Source organism: Microtus pennsylvanicus, chromosome 17, assembly GCF_037038515.1.
Source record: "Microtus pennsylvanicus isolate mMicPen1 chromosome 17, mMicPen1.hap1, whole genome shotgun sequence".
NCBI lineage: Eukaryota > Metazoa > Chordata > Mammalia > Rodentia > Cricetidae > Microtus > Microtus pennsylvanicus.
The window spans coordinates 5,836,191-5,856,103 of NC_134595.1; the positions used below are offsets into that span (position 1 = coordinate 5,836,191).

Below are 19,913 nucleotides of genomic sequence, written 5' to 3' on the forward strand. Positions count from 1 at the left end.
TCCCTTTTCTCGACTTAAATTTTTGGGAATTGTATCTTTACTTGTAGTTTACTTCGAATATACTTCACTGTCTATAATTGAAGACGTCTTAAAGGTTGCCTCATTTGGCTTCAAATTAACTATAATAATAATAGTAATAATAATAATAACAACAACAACAGCAACACACAGGTCAAAATATGAAGTGTTATTTCTCTAGCAAGTGAACCCCAGTGTGTGGGTGCAGAGTGGTGAGTGTTTGCACAAGGCTGGGAGTCGAGAGCTAATTAGAACTCTGTTCTATATCTGGCTCAACCACACACTTGCTGGGGAGCCTGCGGCAAAGCATCTAACCTCTGGGTGCCTTTCTCAGTTACCTGCAACCAATAAACTTTCTGGAATCAAACTGTTTTGCATGTAGACCATTCACGAGGTAGCTGATTCAGCATGCTTTTAACAATACAAACTATTATACAATTATGGAGCTTCCACTGGATGGACCTCACCTCTGCATCAACCACAGGCTCCTGATCTCTCCCTGAAAAGACTCATCAGATCAACATAGGCAAAGTCAGGATCCAAAGTCAATGACTTAATACTGGTTTTCTTTCAAATGCACTGATTTATAGGGCTTTATTTTTTTATTTTTTTAAACTATTATTTTATATATATGTGAGTGTTCTGCCTGTATGTATGTATGTCTGGTATCACACGGATGTCTGATACCTAAGGAGGCCAGAAGAGGGTACTGGATCCCCTGGAACTGGAGTTACAGACAATTGTAAGCAGCCATGTGGGTGCTGGGAACCAAAGCCCAGCCTCTGGAAGACCAGTACAGACTCTTAACAACTGAGACACCTCTTCAGCCCTAATTACAGAATATTCATTCTGTAAAAGGAAGTATTTTTCCCATTTACTATAGAAAGAAAAATTGAGGTCCATTTGTCAATGTGGTAATCAAGAGTTCAAACCAAAGAATCCCATGCATGCGTGTATCAAGATGTAACAGGATGGGGATCAGGATACTGACTTTTTTCTTACAGGAAATCTGTTCGCATGCCCATTAGGCAAGGCTAATTAACTGGCTGAACACAGCAGTCCGCCCGTACAGAAGTGGAGGCAGGGATGAGGAATACCGTAGACTGGTGTACACAAAGACAGCAGCCTGATCCCTGAGCTGCCTGGCAAAGGGGACAACTTCCTCCAAGGTACTTGTCAGAACAGAATGAGTGTTCACAGGATCTGGGAACACGCAGTTTCAGAAACTGCTGGAGTGGGAAGAAAAACTCACTGCCAGAGACACTTCAGGTCACCTGCTTATGGCAATCTTTTGGTCAGTACTCAGGGTTCTCACATGCTCTCTACCTTGGCAAAAGTTGGAGCTCACAGGGAGTTTTCTGAGTTACACAACGTGATGGAGCCAGTAGAAAACCTGACTAGCAAAGTGACCTTTCTGAAGCACAAACCACGATGCTTTCTATGGCTCTCCAGCACAGAGACAGTGTGAATACGCTGATGGAGCACAGCCATGCCCAGAGCAGCAGATCAGGACACTGGGAGCGTGCAGCTTGGAACTCATGTGGAATCCCGCTTTATAGGCTTGGAGTGAGCATGAAACGGCCTCACTGTATCCAGACTCCAAGAAAAGACCACTACTGTGTTGTGAGATGAGCACTAGGGTCATACAAAGTATCTGCATAGTGACCAATGCTCATAGAAATTCTGGTACATAATGACAGATATGACAAGTCGCAACTCAGGGAAAGAAAATGAATAGTAAAGGGTGGTTTGCCCCGTATTCAACTGGAATCAAGACTGTACATTCAATTTCAGTCCCAGCGTCTCCATGAATATATTCTCTAAGAGCAAATACCCATAAATATTTTGAAGTGGAACACAACAAGAAGACGAGGGGAGAGGAGGAAAGGAGACGGGTCTGTTACTCATTCCTTATGACTGGCCCAGGCTGAACGCCATGGAACTTCAATCATCTAGTGGCCTCCTCCTTACGCAGCTGCTACAGTCTTTCAAAGCCCACATCCTCCTAGATGGTATTAGTCAGTCCTTCAGTGTGGACGCCTGTACATGAACCCACACATACTCTACAGTGTGTGTACAGGTCAGAGGAAAACTTAAGGGAGTCAGTTCTCTTCACCCTGTGCATTCTGGAGATGAAATTCAGGTCATCTGGCTTGGCAGCAAGTCCCTGTGCTCACTGAGGTGTCTCTCCAGCCCGTGTGGTTGACCTTGATTGTCAACTTAATTGGATGTAGGAGACAGAACTCTTGCTCAGTCTGACAGCATTTATAGAGAGGTGGGAAGATGAAACTATAATGGGGACAGCACCATCCTATGTGCAGGGGTCCCAGAGAGAATTGAACAGGGACAGTGAAAGGAATGCCAGAATTCATCTCTATTTCCTGGCCGAATGCAATGTGACCTGGCTTTTCACGCTCCTGCCGACATGACTTCCCCCACCATGATAGACTATACTATCAAACGATGGACCAAAATAATCCTTCCTTCCTTTCTTGTGTTGCTTAACGGAATCTGACCACAACGATGAGAAAATAAGTAATGTGCCTGGACGCTCTACTCTTCACCTCCCCTCCTATGTCTACTCAGCCTCCTCATCAAATCCCCGAGTCGGCTTCACTGATGTAACTACATAATCAGTTTAAGGATGCTTGCAATGTCAAACATCTGCCTTCATTCTCTGACTCAGACCTGACTTCTGGGCCCTATGTGTCCAGGTAAGTGTAAGAAATTTCTACCTGGCCTACTTCATGGCTAAACTAAACTCATGTATCTTAACCATACTCGGTTGTTCAACTGTAATATTAGCTGAGTGCCCCCTATGAACTCTTTAACCGGACAGTCCAGGCCTTCTGTATCCTCGGCTCAGTCTCTTTCCCCAGTGTCCCCATTCTTCTGTATGCACCTTTTCTGCTCTGAACAAAAACACTACTGATTAAATTGTATGCTTTTTAAACTGTAAGTCTTTGCTGGCAACCATCACTAAGCTACTCTCTGCCACTTCTACCCATTAAACTCCTATCAACTCTTCGAGCGCCGCTCCAGCCCCGCCTCTGCACGCCTTCTTTGGTCCCTAAACGCATCTTTCTTTGAACTGCAGCAGTATAGCTCTCGTTCCTCTCTTACATCATGTGCTGATCTTCCTTCCCAGTGACTCGGGATTCCAGTACCCATGCTGCTGTAGTCAGCCCCTAACTACAACAGGGAATAACTGCAAGGTGTACCTAGGGACAGACCACAGAGCAACAACAAAGAACCCCAAATGTGCATCATACCCCAGACCTAAAGATTGTCATTGGCTCATAGACCTATTTGGAATTTTCTGAACACAAATGGGGTTGGGGGTATTTCCAAATATAAGCTGCAATTTCTATCATGTTTTCTCACATAATACCTCAAAATTCAGTTAACCTGTGGGGGAAATTACATGGTTTTATTGAAAATACTCATTGCACATGCACAGTTTAGACTATGGTTTATAAAAAGTGCCTGGTGCGCCTTTTAATAAATACTTACAGTGATCTCAACAAAGAGAGGTGGAAGGAGTAATGGGACTGTTTCACCCTGATGAAAGAGACCAAAATGACTCATCTATTGTCAGCTGAAGGTCCATGGGGAAGACAAAGACGTTCTGAAATCCCTGTCTAATTAACAAATCCTGTGGGCCACCCAGGTTCAACCTTCCAAACCGCCTTAAAGCTCTCCGGTGCCGCAGCGGCAGAACCACAACTAAGACTGCAGCCATGCAGACTGCAGCCATGCCCAGAGCCACCCAGCTCGCTCGGTGGGATAAGGATGGCAACGAGCACAGCACCAACCGTGGACCCCAGGGAAGGGCTCCTGTTCCAGCAGTCTTCCCGGTTAGTGACATCCAGAAAGCCAGGCTCTGTAAAACAGTAGCCCCGCTACGGCTAGCTCACAGTTGGGAAGAAGGGCAGATCGTATGTGTATGTTTTCCTGGAGGATCTAAAGCTATGATCAAGTACTCAAGCACTACTTTAGATGTGGAGGCAGAAAACACGGATCTGCCCTTGAAGGGCTGAACAACTAGGGGACACAGGGACAAAATAAACAAGATATATGAGAACACAAGAAAGTCAAATGACAATGATGTGTACATAGGGAATCTTCTAGGAGTAAATGTTAGACCCTAAAAAACCTGTAAGCCCCACCTGCCTAATGTCCAGGAAACCTCCTGGGATTCTGGGAATGGTAGTTCTTCAAAAATAACAGCAAAGCCTCATGGGAAAGTATGAGTTTTGTCCATATAAGCCCTGCCGACACATGTTTGGGGTCACTCAGCTGGAGAGTTTCCACGAATGGCCCTGACCAAATTCCATCTTGTCAGTATTTAAAATTTTAATAAAAAGCTTGCTTAATTTGGCTAAAATGGTGGAACAGATTTTTCTCTGGCAAATATCAGGAATAATAGAAGCCAAAGATAAAAGAAACAAACGCGTAACACACCCACACATAAATAAACCCAAAATGGAATTTGAAAAGTTACCTAGCTACCAGCTTCGGGGAGCTTAGAAAGGATATTATGAGATATGCTTAATTGTTTTTGTTTTTTCTTTCTGTTATATTTTAATGTGCTAAAAAGCGAGGCTGGGTCTTTGCTAATGTTTCCTCAGGAGTTCCAGACCAGTGACCAGGTCGGTCTATGCAGAAGGTGCCTCACACTGTCTGAAATGACAGACGCGTTCAAGGGTGGCAGGCGCATCCATGAACCGCATTTCTCCTTTTAGGACTTAATCTATGACACTGACCTTGGCTCCCAATCAGCCTCTGACCACTTTAGTCGGAGCACAGCAGACAAGGGCAGACAAAACACCCGCTTAGACTTCAAAGATAAGGAAAGATAAGCACAAACAACAGAAAGACCACAGCTCCACACAAGGTCAAGGCCAGAAAATCCTCGCCTGTCCTTTAGGGCAGAGGAAAAGGGTTGAAATACTAAGAGCAGCAGAGGCTATCTTTTCATCCTTCTCATTGGCGAGTTTCTTTTTTTAAGATTTATTTTTGTTTTGTGTGTGTGTTCCATGTGGGTACATACATGTGAGCACAGGTACTCATGTACCCATGGGGTCAGAGGCATCAGATCCTCTGCTATGTGAGCACAGGTACCCATGGGGTCAGAGGAATCAGATCCTCTGCTATGTGAGCACAGGTACCCATGGGGTCAGGGGCATCAGATCCTCTGCTATGTGAGCACAGGTACCCACGGGGTCAGAGGAATCAGATCCTCTGCTATGTGAGCACAGGTACCCACGGGGTCAGAGGAATCAGATCCTCTGCAGCTGAAGTTCCAGGTACCCACGGGGTCAGAGGAATCAGATCCTCTGCTATGTGAGCACAGGTACCCACGGGGTCAGAGGAATCAGATCCTCTGCTATGTGAGCACAGGTACCCATGGGGTCAGGGGCATCAGATCCTCTGCTATGTGAGCACAGGTACCCATGGGGTCAGAGGAATCAGATCCTCTGCTATGTGAGCACAGGTACCCACGGGGTCAGAGGAATCAGATCCTCTGCAGCTGAAGTTCCAGGTACCCACGGGGTCAGAGGAATCAGATCCTCTGCTATGTGAGCACAGGTACCCATGGGGTCAGGGGCATCAGATCCTCTGCTATGTGAGCACAGGTACCCATGGGGTCAGAGGAATCAGATCCTCTGCTATGTGAGCACAGGTACCCACGGGGTCAGAGGAATCAGATCCTCTGCAGCTGAAGTTCCAGGTACCCACGGGGTCAGGGGCATCAGATCCTCTGCTATGTGAGCACAGGTACCCACGGGGTCAGAGGAATCAGATCCTCTGCTATGTGAGCACAGGTACCCACGGGGTCAGGGGCATCAGATCCTCTGCTATGTGAGCACAGGTATGGGGTCAGGGGCATCAGATCCTCTGCTATGTGAGCACAGGTATGGGGTCAGGGGCATCAGATCCTCTGCTATGTGAGCACAGGTACCCACGGGGTCAGAGGAATCAGATCCTCTGCAGCTGAAGTTCCAGGTACCCACGGGGTCAGAGGAATCAGATCCTCTGCTATGTGAGCACAGGTACCCACGGGGTCAGGGGCATCAGATCCTCTGCTATGTGAGCACAGGTATGGGGTCAGGGGCATCAGATCCTCTGCAGCTGGAGTTACAGGTACTTGTGAGCTACCTGACATGGGTACAGGGACTTAAACGTGGAAGAGCAGTATCTGCTTCAAACCACTGAACCATCTCTCTAGCCCCTTAAATTAATTTTATTATGAACCATTACCATTAATGTGGAATGGGTTTTTCCAAAACAATTCTGCAGGGTGGGCAGGAGGGTCTGGAGAAGGCCAGCCTCTGCAGCATACACAGTAAGTTTGAAACCAGCCTCCACTACACGAAACCTGATCACAACAAACAAGCAAACAAAAAAATCCCAGTTGTGCAATGTATAAATTCCAGGGATCTGACTGACTGATAGCCAATTGATCTGACTGTATCACGATGATAAGTTTGTGAGAGCTAACACTTAAACACCTTCTTCAGGGAGTCCTGCCCACCGCTGTACTGAGCTCTTTACAGACATCTTGTGGAGGTCCCTTTCAGTATGGGTAGACTTAGGTTAAAGGCAAAATTAAAGGTAGCTTAACAAATGTTTAAAAAGAAAATACAGTTCTTATAATGCCTAAGACCAATGACAAGTAATAGATAGCTAATATTTACGTCTTACTTATTAAGGGGCAGGCATTACAGCAAGCTCCTTGTGAGTACTGAGTTGTAAATTCTCCCAACAAGTCACTCAGGAACTGATGTCATTATTATTACCACTTGACAAGGAAACAGGAACTTAAAGAGATGAAGTGGTCTTGAGTAAAAGCAACACTAAATGCATAGCTCTACATGTAACTGAAAGCCACTTAATGACCCTAAAATAAGACGAACATTTCATGTACAGGGTGCTTCAGATTTCAGTGTCAAACATCAGCAACTATAACTAATATTTATTTTTTATTGTTTTATTTGTTAATCCCATGGTCCAGGTAGTTACCTGATAACTGTCATCCTTTTACCCAGGGAAATAGTTGATACCTCATTTGCAAAAAAATAAATAAATAAAGTCTATAGTCTTTGTGTCATTTAAATTCTCCAAGGGAGTGGTATAGGAGAAGACTCTGATCAAACAGAATAAAAAGTTGTTCTCTACTAAAGAGCTAAGTCTCAATTCTCAATGTGACCTTTGCGCATATTACTTGGAATGTCTGTGAGGGTATAATACTGTAACTTCTTATGTGTTTGTCTTTGGGTTCACCTTCTTACTTAGCTTCTCTAGGAACATGCATTATAAGCCCAATGTCCTTTAGTTATGGCTAGAAACCAAATATGAGTGAGTACATCCCATGTTCCTCTTTTTGGGTCTGGCTTACCTCACTCAGGATAGTGTTTTCTATTTCCATCCATTTGTATGCAAAATTCAAGAAGTCCTTGTTTTTTACTGCTGAGTAATACTCTAATATGTATATATTCCATACTTTCTTCATCCATTCTTCCGTTGAAGGGCATCTAGGTTGTTTCCAGGTTCTGGCTATTACAAACAATGCTGCCATGAACATAGTTGAGCATATACTTTTGTTGTATGATAGGGCCTCTCTTGGGTATATTCCCAAGAGTGGTATTGCTGGATCCAGGGGTAGGTTGATTCCGAATTTCCTGAGAAACCGAAACACTGCTTTCCAGAGTGACAAACACATAGGCATCCTCATAAATATTAACCTTCATCAGGCGATGAAAGGAGACAGAGACAGAGGAGCACGGGACAGAAATCTCAAGGTCCAAATCAGGAGCAGAAGGAGACGGAGCGCGAGCAAGGAACTCAGGACCGCGAGGGGTGCACCCACACACTGAGACAATGGGGATGTTCTATCCGGAACTCACCAAGGCCAGCTGGACTGGGTCTGAAAAAGCATGGGATAAATCCGGACTGGCTGAATATAGAGGACAATGAGGAATACTGAGAACTCAAGAACAATCGCAGAGGGTTTTTGATCCTACTGCACGTACTGGCTTTGGGGGAGCCTAGGCAGTTTGGATGCTCACCTTAGGAGACCTGGATAGAGGTGGGCAGTCCTTGGGCTTCCCACAGGTCAGGGAACCCTGATTGCTCTTCGAGCAGATTAGGGAGGGTGACTTGATCGGGGGAGGGGGAGGGAAATGGGAGGCGGTTGCGGGGAGGAGGCAGAAATCCTTAATAAATAAATAAATAAAAATAAATAAATAAAAAAAAAATTTAAAAAAAAAAAAAAAAAATAATACTGTAACTTCACTTAAGTGTTTGTTGTGTGATATTTCCTTTGTATTCTAACAAACAAAGCTTGCTGGAAGATCAGAGAGTAAACATCTGTACTCATCAGCCTTACAGACCAGGCAGTGGTGACACACATCTTTACATTAATCCCAGAAGCCACACTAGTTTGCCATAGAAACCGGGAGGTAGTGGTGCATGCCTTTAACACTAGCTCTAGAGAGGAACATAAAATGGGAGGAGACAGCTCTTTCCTGGAAGCAGTATCTCCATCTTGGACTGAGGTAGAGGTAAGAGTCGGCGGCTGGTTGTTTTGCTTTTCTGACCTTCAGGCTGAACCCCAATTTCTGTCTTTGGGTTTTTATTAATCGTGTTGCGGCCTGGAGATCAGAGAGTGGAGCTAGCCACTAGTTAACCACAGAAGCTGGGCAATGGTGGCACACAACCTTAATCCCAGCACTGGGAACTGGAGACAGGAAGTGGTAAGGTGGGATGTAGAAAGTAGAAAGTGTCTCAACTCCTTTTGGACCAAGGAGTAAGACAGATAGGAAGCAACTGGCAGTTGTTCCTAGTCCTCTGACCTCCACTTTGATCTTCCACATTCTTTTATTGTTGTTGTTGTTTTGTTTTGTTTTTTGAGACAGGGTTTCACTATAGCTATTGAGCCTGTCCTGGAACTAGCTCTTGTAGACTAGGCTGGCCTCAAACTCACAAAAATCTGCCTGCCTCTGCCTCCCGAGTGTTGGACTTAAAGGTCTGTGCCACCACCGCCCAGCTCTTCCCTCAATATTTGACTCCTGGTTTTTATTGATTAAGATTAATTATACTAAAACTTCATGTGCTTTTAGAAGTGTTTACATATCCCCAACTGCCAGCCTCTTACTGTTTCCCTAAGAAAACATTTTCATTCAGCTAACAAATAAATAGAAACAGTTATAAAAAAAAGTTTGCTTAAAGGAACGCACAAAGGTTTCTGCCAAAAGAATTAAAAGAAATATTTTCAAACTGGATGTTACTACAGATAACTCAAGCATATTTTAACTAGTAAAACATGTTCAAATAAACAACCTCCTTTTAAAGCTGACTTAAAGTTACCTTTATGCACATATAAAGTTCAAACAAAACAAAAAAAAAATGACTGATAACATTTAGTCTTATTTTAAATGAAGTAAAACTACGCCCATTTTAATACTTCCGCTCACCAAAAACAAAACAAAAGGACAGCCACCACAGGTGATCATCCTGTGAAGGGTACCTAAATGGACCACAAGATCTAGAGTTGTAGGCTTGGGGCTCAGTTTTCTATGCACTGTTACGGAGTGTGATCTGGGGCCAACTTCTTGAACCTGAACTTCAGTTACTTTGTGAAAGTATAGGGCAAATACTTTTAAGGCTGTGGAGTGCAAACCAAATACCAGAATGCTATGTTTTATAAACACCAAAGCAGGGTACAAGATGCCCCTGGGTATCTGCTACCAAGGAAAGGATTGCCACATTCTTTCTGAGAAAGGGTGGTGTTGGTGATCTGCTTCAGAAGCTCAGACAGAAAGCCTTAATCTACTCAAGCACTCATTCTGCAGAGTGAAAGGCAGCAGGGGCCTTGAAGTGAAGGGGTTCTATGGGGCATGCACCGCACGCACCATCAAAGAAGAGCCTTGCAGATTCAGATCAGCGCATCACTCAGCCTGCAGCAGGGAGCTTTCTGCAGTGACTGGAATCAATACAGAGAGTCAAAGCCAGACAACAGGCAAGAGAGTGAGAGACTCTGGGGAGCTCATCCCCTAGATGAGATAGGTGTCTTCATCAACCCCACCCTACAGCTTCAGGGATCTGTGAAAAGGGAGGCAGGGAAGACTACAAGAGCCAGCGGTGGTGGAAGACTCCAAACAAAGAGTATTTTCAGACACAGAGGACTGATGTACACACGGACTCACAGGACTGTGACAGGCACACGAGATGGGGAAGTGGATAACAAGTCTCACCTCTAGCCAAAAAGCTATGTGTCGTTGATGGCAGCTGGGAAAGGGAAATCCGTTTTCTCCAACAGAGCGTATCACCCACACTCTAGGGCTAATAAATGACTCCATGTTTGTTATCTGTGCACTTTTTCTTTCAGTGTTTTTATCTCACTAGGTTTTCTTGTTTTCTGACTTATGGGTTTCTCAGAGAGAGGGAGAGAAAGCATGAAGTTGGGTGGGTAGGGAGATGAGGAAGATCTGAGAGAGTAGGGAGAGAAAAGAATATGATCAAAAATATGCTGCATGCAAAGTTTTTAAAATAAAACAAAAAGAGAGCTCTCCCCAAGGAGAACTGTAAACAAGGCCCTCTCCTGCGCTCTAAGCCTCTCTACACGCAGGCAGCATCCCTCCTTTCTCTGTCATCTGGGTTTCTGGGAAATTTGATCTTTATACTTTTCCCCACCACATCCACTCTCCCACCGGTGAGCAGTCTGGTTCTGCCCAGGTGAAACTTTACATGCAGAGGTCTCTGGCAATTTCTAGATGGCCGAATCCAGGAGCCTTCTTACAGTGACTCTGACTGACACTCGGCAGTGTGACCTACGAGGTCACTCTGCACTATCTTCAGGAGTCCACTGGCACAGCCACCTCTGCCCTTCCTCCTTTGTCCATGGACATTCTTCTCTCCTGTTCCTGCTCAGGTGATAAACACCCCTCAGGCCACTTGCTCAGCGTCTCTTCCATCCTCCCCATCTGTGGCTTTAGCTACAATCCACGTGGAAGATGGAGAATATTCTCATGAGCTCTAGTTACACTATTTGTAACTACTTTTTTTATATGCCCTGATTCCTACAATTCACAACCAACTCCTCATTTTACTTCGAGGCTGCCTCCTCCAAACATTTGCTACAAAGAAAAGGACACATCCCCTAATAAAGATGAATATCCACTCTGGCATTTCTAGCTGACTCACCAGCGACCAACACAAATTAGTAAGCCCCAGGAAGCCTACCTCTGTGGTATCCACCAAACCTACCCTCTGCTCTGTTTCTCTACTACCAAACCTCCAGGCAGTGTTCTAACCCATTCACCACACTGCCACCCAAGTGGGCTTTCAGAAATCAAACCACTGGGTTGGTATGTAAAATAATATTAATAAAAAAAATCAAAACCCTGTTTCCTTCTGCATAAACATTACCCAGGAGAGCCCACACCACTTTCCTCCCAGCCCTCAGTTCTTAAATTTCCCTCTATGCTCCTACCACAATCCCCCCTGTCTCATACAGAATTTATAGAAATTAGAATCTCCCTGTTTCTTCTCCTGGAAGCCCTTTCTCCTCCACCACGTTTACAACGTCTTTACCAGCACTGTTCTTCCCAAGGTTCCCCACCCCAGCGGCTTGCATCTAATCCCGCCTTCAGGTGTGTGCTGGCATCCCAGTCCATTCAGACCTGTCTTTATCTTCCCCTGCAGCATCCTGACGGCCTTCATTAATAGGTCAGATGCCCCCAACAGGGCCTGCTCTCCTGTCTGCCCTGTGAGCTTCATGAAGTCAAGGACTGTTGGTGTCTTGTTCAAGGTTTTTATCACAATACAGACCACACAGTGATTAACTAATTACCTACAAGTAAACTGGATAATACAAAACAAGGCAACTTTAGTTTGAATTGAATTACAAACTAGTTCCTCTACTCAAGATAACTAGATAGAAATAAACCTCTTCCCTCTCATGAATGCTGCATAGGACTGGTTGTCCTTAGAGCCGCAGGCTGTCTATGTCTGTTACTTTGTCTGTAGTTTTGTTTAGTTGCTTAATTGTTGCTCTATGTTTCATATATTTTTTTACAAAAAAAAAAAAAGGCAGTTCTTTGACAAAAGCTGACAAGCTGGCTTTGTTATGGGAGTGCTGAACCCGCAGCTCCTTTAAAATGAGTATCACCACTGCAAACCTCCCCCCCCCCCCCCCCCCCCCGCAGCCTAAGATAATTAAATGACAATGTGGGTTGCAGAATGGTACTTGGTCTGATGGGCAGCTTTCTCCAGTGCCAGTGAGAACTGGAACCAACAGGTAACAAGACGCCCCTCCTTAAAATTATAGCTACAAAGGTTTAAAAAAATGTTGTCTTTAAATATCCGGAAGTATGAACGTGGCCACTGCATGCTTATGTCTGACTGGGCTTGAAAGAATGAGTTTACTGTGTTCTGTATGTTTCAGTTACAATTCAGCCCTTACTGTTGCAGCCAGCCCCCCCACACCCCCTCCCCCTTCTGTCTGGGCATTCTGGCCATTGGCACTAATGTAACAGGGATCTAAATGTCACCTGGGTATACATAATATTAAAGTTGTTTCGTACTGTTCTGTTAATTAAAGAGCTGGCTCTGGAATTGGGGTATGGCCCACCATTTTTCAGACCCAGACATGCTTTTAAAGTCTCTGGGGTCAAAAATTGGTAGACAGGGAGAACAAGAGCAGAACAGCTAAAAAATTACTGGTTTGTAAATTTATTGGACATGGCTAAAAAAATCTGTAATATTTGTAACAAAAAGGTTAACTCAAAACTTTAACACAGGGTTGATAATCAAAAGACTCATAGGTAGCCTCAAAATAAAGATCCAATCCATCAGCATCTACAGTTCTGGGCAAATATTCACATGTGCTAAGCTTACTCTTCAACCCCTGTAGCTCTGCTCATGACTGTTTTTGAACTGAAATATGTCAACCCCAAAACATGGTGTTTATGTTTAAAGGCTCACCCCAAGAAAGAGCCAATACTACACTGAAATCCCAAACACTCTTTGTTCTCACTGGCCTGGGATATGTCTATATTGTGATGCAATAAGACAGTGACCTTAACAGTATGGAAAACAACTTGGAACAGTTTTACAACCTCAAGACTCTGGGGTTCAAGATCTTTATACAGGAGTAGCCTAGAGTCACTTGCATGTCAAATGTTTGCACAGCAATGCATCACAAAAAGTTAAAAACCACTGGCTTAAAGAATGTCTCTCTTACGACTGAGTCAAGTTTACAAAAACTGGTTTAAAGTTGTATGTCTAACCTCTTTGTTTTTGTCAGCATTGTTAAGCCATGGTTATTTTGGCAAACTGAGTCATACAAGAAACTCTTACGTTTCTATAATGGTACACTAACGATCAGAAATATTTCCAGTCTGCTAGTAGACTATATTTATAAATTAAAAGTCTTACCTTGATACTAAAAAGACCTTCAATTCAGAAATTGTTATTTTTATTATAAACTATTAAAGATGATTAAGTCTTGAAATGTTAACAACTATATTTATAAGTCATTCTAAGGACTAATCAAGAACAGGAAAAATTTATCTAGACGCTTATGTTTTCAAGGTATGGTCTAAAACAAATAACTAAAAACAAACAGAAATTGTTTGACTCAAGTCGTCAAACTGTCAGAGATTTGTTGAGTATGGCATTACTTAAACTTACGACAGATACTCAGATCCTAATGACTCCCAGGGTCTCCAATGGACAATTATGGTAATGGGACTGATGTGGGGTTCCCCTCTGTATGTTATGAATATGTTTTATTATTATTGGTTAATAAGGAAGTTTCCCTGGCCTATAGCAGGGCAGAATATAGGTAGGTAGGAAAAGACTGAAAGCAGGGAGAAAGAAGGCAGAGTCAGACAGATGCCATGTAGCTGCCAAAGGAGAAAGATGTCAGAACATTACTGGTAAACCACAGCCTCATGCCAAGGTACAGATTAGTAGAAATGGGTTAATTTAAGATGTTAAAAGTTAGCTGGAAATATGCCTGATCCATTGGCTAAATAGTGTTGTAATTAATATAGTTTCTGTGTGATTATTTGGGTCTGAGTGGCCAGGAAACCAAAGTACAGGCTCCATTTACATGCTACCACTGGGCGAGACTGCCCCAGTGTCTCACTTTCTGCCAAGACTCAGCCCAAACTGTGGATAAGCAGGACACTGGGGAGTTGATGCCCCACTTTGCCTAGGCACAGTGAAGAAAATCTCCCCATATTCCTGCTCCACAGGAAAAGCCTCTCCTCCTCTGGGCCTTGGCAGCCAAGACTGCTGTCCTGATACCTCTGCCCTCGTTGCCATAGAGATCACAGGAGCCTGGGATGTCTGTCTAGATAAAGACAACAAATTAGCCTCTGTCTTTTTGGTTAATCCTTCTCAGATCTCTGACACTGGCGGCTAACTGTAGCTTTGTCAGCTAGACAAATAGGTCTCTTGTTTAAAAAAAAAAAGACAAACAGATTTGCCTTGTTTACAAGCTTCACACTAAAGAATAAACAGGTTTCAGATGTAACTTTTTATTAAAGGAACATACCATGCAAATGGCTGTTCTCAATAGTAACTATTCTTATCTCTGGTAAAAATATGTTTAAAAAGATAGTAATTAAATTGGTTTATATGTAAAATGTCAAATGTTAATAAGCATAATGCAAAAAATTACAGAAAACTATGAAACTGGCTTGGTATAACTATGTTGAAAGGCAAGTACCATAGGTTTCTCTGGTTACATTTCTCTGTACATTTCCTTAACAGTCAAAGAAATAGGAAAGCTTGATAGGACAATCGGTCTTGAATATTAATCTTATAGGGTACTGTATGACTTGCAAATTTGACTGAAAGCATATTGCTACACTGAGATTTCACAGGCTTAGAATTCAAGGAAAACTGATACAGCACTGAGCACTCACTATTCAGCCGTGAGCTCAAGATTTTAAATTTCCTTTTGTTGTCTTCTAAGTATAGACTTAAAGATGTTTTTCATCAGGCTAACCCAAAGTCATAGCTTTTGCTATGTCTCCAAGATGCAAATCTTTTCTATCTGTTTAACAGACACTTGTTGATTGATTTATCTACAAAATGGGTTCCGGTACAATAAAAATGTCTCCTTCATCCAACTGTGTCAGAGAGCCCGAGCTCAAGCTCACAATAAAGGCTTTTTGCTTTTGTATACAAACTTGGACTCCTGGTGGTCTCTGGGAACTCATGACATGGTATAACAGTATTCTTCATAATGTAGACAAATTTGAAGCACTTATTGATCTTTGTGTGGTTATTAAAAATACAAGTACATGTCAGTGTTTTGAAAAAGAATAAAGGCAAAATAAACAACTTTTATTCCCCCTCTATCAAGGGAGAAAGCACTCTACGGCAAGAACAAAAAGAGAAAGAGAGGAAAGAAAAAAGAGATGTAAGTTAGTTGAAAACATGTAGATATTGTTCTCTGTCATCTTTCCCACTTAGCAATGACTGAACTGTTTTCCATTATTAAAATTCTTCATAAGTATCTTTTTTGTTTTGTTTTGCTTTTTGAGAGAAGGTTTCTCTGTGTAACAATGCTGGCTGTCCTGGAACTCTTTATAAACCAAGCTGGTCTTGAACTCACAGAGATCCAGCTTCCTCTGCCTCCTGAGTGCTGATATTAAATGTGTGTGTAGTAAGGAGAATGCTTGTTCGTTTCCCGACTGCCCAGATTCCCAAAATAACCACACAGAAACTATATTAATTAAATCACTGCTTGGCCAATTACTTAAGCTTATTGTTAGCTAGCTCTTACATCTAGAATTAACCCATCTCCATTATTTTAAATTTTACCATGAGGCTTGTGGCCTACCAGCAAGGTTTCAACATATCTGTCTCTGACTCTGCCTCCTTTCTCCCAGCATTCAGTTTAGTTTCCCCATCTAGTTCTGTTTTACCCTATCAGGCCAAGCCAGTTTCTTTATTAACCAATGGTATTTACAGCATACAGAGGGGAATCCCACATCATGCAAGTACTACCACTGATTGGTATAAATATATTTTTAATATTTGTATTTTGTCAGATCTTTTGATGGAATCATAATTTGACTCCTCCCCTGTTACTGGGCACTTAGACTACTGCCAATTTCCTACATTAAGGCATATTCAGCATTACGTTAAACTTAACTACTCTCATAAATCCCTCTGAACTTCTAAAAGAGGAATTGCTAAGTCAAAAGGGAGGAGAATTGCTGAGGCTTTTTATACATTTGATCAATGTGCTTTTCAGAAAGGCTGTGCTAATTGCTTGCCTCTCATGACATCTGAGAATATTTGCTCCATGACATACTATTTGGTGTGAGAATTAAAACTCTTTGAAATCTATAATAATTTGAGAGCTGGAAAAGTATTACCTTGTTATTGCTTCCATTTTCATTTCTTTGATTAAGAGAAAGAGCTCGATTTAATATATTATCTATTTAATTCTATTCCTATGATAGAGTGTTAACTTTCTATTGCCATAATGAAGTTCCCACAGTAATCAACTTGCAAAGGGTTAATTTTGACCCAGAGCTGTGAAGCACTCAGTCTATGATCAGTTAGTCTCATTATATTTGGGACAGTCGCAGGGCAGCACTTAAAGTCAGAGAACATGGCAGGGCACTGAGCAACCAACAGGGAGGATCCAGAGCCCACAGCTCCCTTTGCTGTCATTCCCTCAATCCCCTGAAGACTTCCTACATCTCATGAGCCCCACCCCTTTCAAATGCTTCTAGGACGACTAAGGTTATAGTACACAGGCCTTTGGGGATATCCCAGACCCACACTATAACAGTCTGATTAATTTTTTTTGACCATTTTCTGCTAGATTATGTATTTCTATCATGACACAACAAATTTTCACACTCTGGATTGTTTTAAACAAAATTTCTTATCTCATAGTCACCAAGGTGTTAGCTTGGCTGGGTGCCTATCTAGAAATTCTGTTTCAAATTTACCTGGATTGTTGACAAAAATCCAAGGATTTTTTTGTTTCCTGCTGGTTGTCAATCTGAAGGCCACTCTTGGTCATTTTAGGTTTTCCAAATTCTTCAAGGCTGCCTAAATTCTTGCTCAACACTATCATCCATCTTTAAATCAGCTATCATCCATCTTTAAATCTTTAAAGTTGCACCTTCTTCTGATTTCCCAGCAACAGAAAGCTCTGCACTTGTGATTAGATTAGACCCACCTTGATGACCTCATCATTCCAATGTCATGTGTGCCAGGTAATATAAAATAGTCAGGTAGTAATGTCTTATGTGCATAGGCTCTGGGGATTAGCAAAACTGTTGGAAGGACAGTTTGGAACTACGACCGTCCTAGAGTGTTAGGTGTCAATTTTTATGACTTGTTTGTGTGATTTATGATAAATCTTCAGTGTACACAGCTAACACAGTGCGACAAGCCACATTTCACAGCAGCAAAGGTTGCTGATGGTACTGAAGAGTTCTGTGTACAGTGGTGCTGAAACAGATTGTAGTCAAATACCCAAAACATAAAATGTGCCATAGTGACTATTGGTAACTGTAGTCCATCATTATCATGCAGCCCGATCTCCACAGGTCTTTTCATCTCGTGAAACTGAAACTCTCTACTCATTCGACAAAAACTTTCTCTTCCATCCTTTCCCCAACACTAGATAATTAGAAATCTGCTTTTTAATACTGGAATATTTGATACAGTCATCAAACACCTATTCTAACTGTTGTTCCAGGCACTTTAAAAGTTACCAACTTGTCAGGCACGGTGGCACATTCATTGAGACCTAAGACTCTGGGACAGTTGTAGTTCCAAACTGTCCTTCTTCTAATAAATTTTGCTTATCCCCAGAACCTATGCATGTAAGACATTACTACCTGACTATGTTATATTACAATGACGCACATGGTGGCACATCCCCGCGGAGGCAGAGGGATTTCTGTGAGTTAGAGGCCAGAGTGGTCTACATCGTCCAGACTAGACAGGGTTACATAGAGAGAGACTCTGCCTCAAAAAAGCATACATATTTAATCCTCATTAAATCTTTGACGAAGTGGCTATTATTCCTAGTCTACAGATTAGGAAACATCAGTATTGAGTAAACTTCCCAGGATGTCACAATGACAAAATGATCAAACAAGAATTTAAGGTGAGGTAATGTGGCTTTAAAGATCCTGCTAGAACCATGGCATTGTGAAAGTATTTACCATAGAGACAAACACATCAGACATGGATGTATTTCTTGGTGCATGATATTTACCACTTCTTGTCAATTTAATCTAATATTTGGCTCTTAGTTAAAAGTTAGATTATGTTACCAAGGTAATGCATGTCTATTGACCTTTTAAAGAACTAACTTTTGCCAAAGTATTTGCTTGCAGAAAATGAAACAAAAACTACTTGGTATTTTATTTTAAGCAAATCACTTGTAAGTTGTGCTATTCTATAATGCTGTATAAATACAAATCACAATTTATTTTTAAAAATATTTTAAAGGAAAAAATCAAAATTTTTCTCTATAGTTCCACGGACAGAAGAAAAAATAATTAAATACATTTACAACAACATAATCTGTTTAACCTGTTAGATTAAAAGGCAAACTATATGAATAGGTCAGTCTCTAGTTGTCATTCAAAGTCAGTAGAATTGTTTCAGCTTAAGGGGTGGGCCTCAGAACTCCTTATCTTGTTTTTTGTTTTTGTTTTGTTTCAGCTTAGTAAGCTTTTCTTACAGACCAATGTGTCATCAGTCCTGTGGCGTCATTTACTATACATTCAAAATGGGCAGAGTCAACAGGAAGAATGGTCGTCAGGTTTCTCTGGGGCTAAAAGCTCGGCTGGGGTTGATTTCTATGATCACTGGGGAGGGGGTTCCCAAAAGACAACGCAGAGAACAGGATCGCCGTAATCAATTACTTTCTATTTTACGTTTACTTGATTCACAAAAATAAACAGAGGGTCATGTCATCACCCACAAGCGAAGTGCTACCTCGCTCGAAATACAACAGAGAGCCGTGCGTGGGAAGCATCCCCGCGACCCCAGGATGCTCCAGGGATGTGTCATCCCGCCCCTCTCCGCGCCCCGCCCGCCCGGCCGCCCTCCTTCCCGCCCGGCCGCGGCCGCCGCGAGGCGGATGCTCACCGAGGCTTGGGTCTGGTCGCCCCCGCGGCCTGCAGCCGACTCCCGGCAGGGCCCCGACCCAGGCAGCCCGCCTTGTTCACCGCCAGCCGCTCCGCCCCAGCCGCCGACCATCCCGGCCCGGCTCTGTTTACAAGCCGCTTCTCGCGGTCCCACTGTCAAATGCTTCCCCGCGGCAGCCCGGCAGCCAGACCCGGACACACAGGGTTCCAGGCCGCGAGGACCGGCCCCTCCTGCGGGAGGAGCGGGCGGCCGGGCGGGGCCTGACCTGCTAATCGCGTTGTTTCCTTCGCCACCCGCTCCGTCCCCTCCGCGTTCCTCCCAACGCCAAAAAGTTGTCACTTAGAACCTACCAGGACGGGGTCAGCTATCAGCAGTTGCCACAGTTAAGAGAATCTCAGAAAAAAAAATGCTTTCCAGAAGTAGAAACGAGCGCTTTTCGTGTCTACTTAGGTAGACGGGTTGAAAAGGTGCGGTTGAGAGGGAAACTCTCTAACCTGGCTGTGGATTCCCAGTTATAGCACCTGGGGTTAGGGTGGGGGTCACCTCTCCTGAAGTCTTCCTGTGACTAGCCACTTTTACAAAGATCTGCTGTCTTTCCTTTAGTTTCCAGCCTTAATTCTCCATCACAGCATTCTTCTTTAGTCGTTTTCTCAGTTAAGAATAAGAAGAGGGGCTGGGCAAAGTGGTGCATACCTTTAATCCCAGCCTTGGCACTGGGACAGAGACAGAGGCAGGGGGAC

At 43.1% G+C, this 19,913-nt stretch overlaps 1 protein-coding gene across 1 annotated transcript in view; it reads right to left on the bottom strand.

Moving 5' to 3' along the window:
- Nucleotides 1-19,334, bottom strand: part of Plekhm3 (pleckstrin homology domain containing M3) — a 175,399-nt gene extending 156,065 nt beyond the window's left edge. Inside the window, exon 1 of the mRNA XM_075951185.1 lies at nucleotides 19,174-19,334. The gene's annotated coding sequence lies outside the window, so the exon portion shown is untranslated. The remainder of the gene's footprint in view (nucleotides 1-19,173) is intronic.
- Nucleotides 19,335-19,913: the final 579 nt, after the last annotated feature.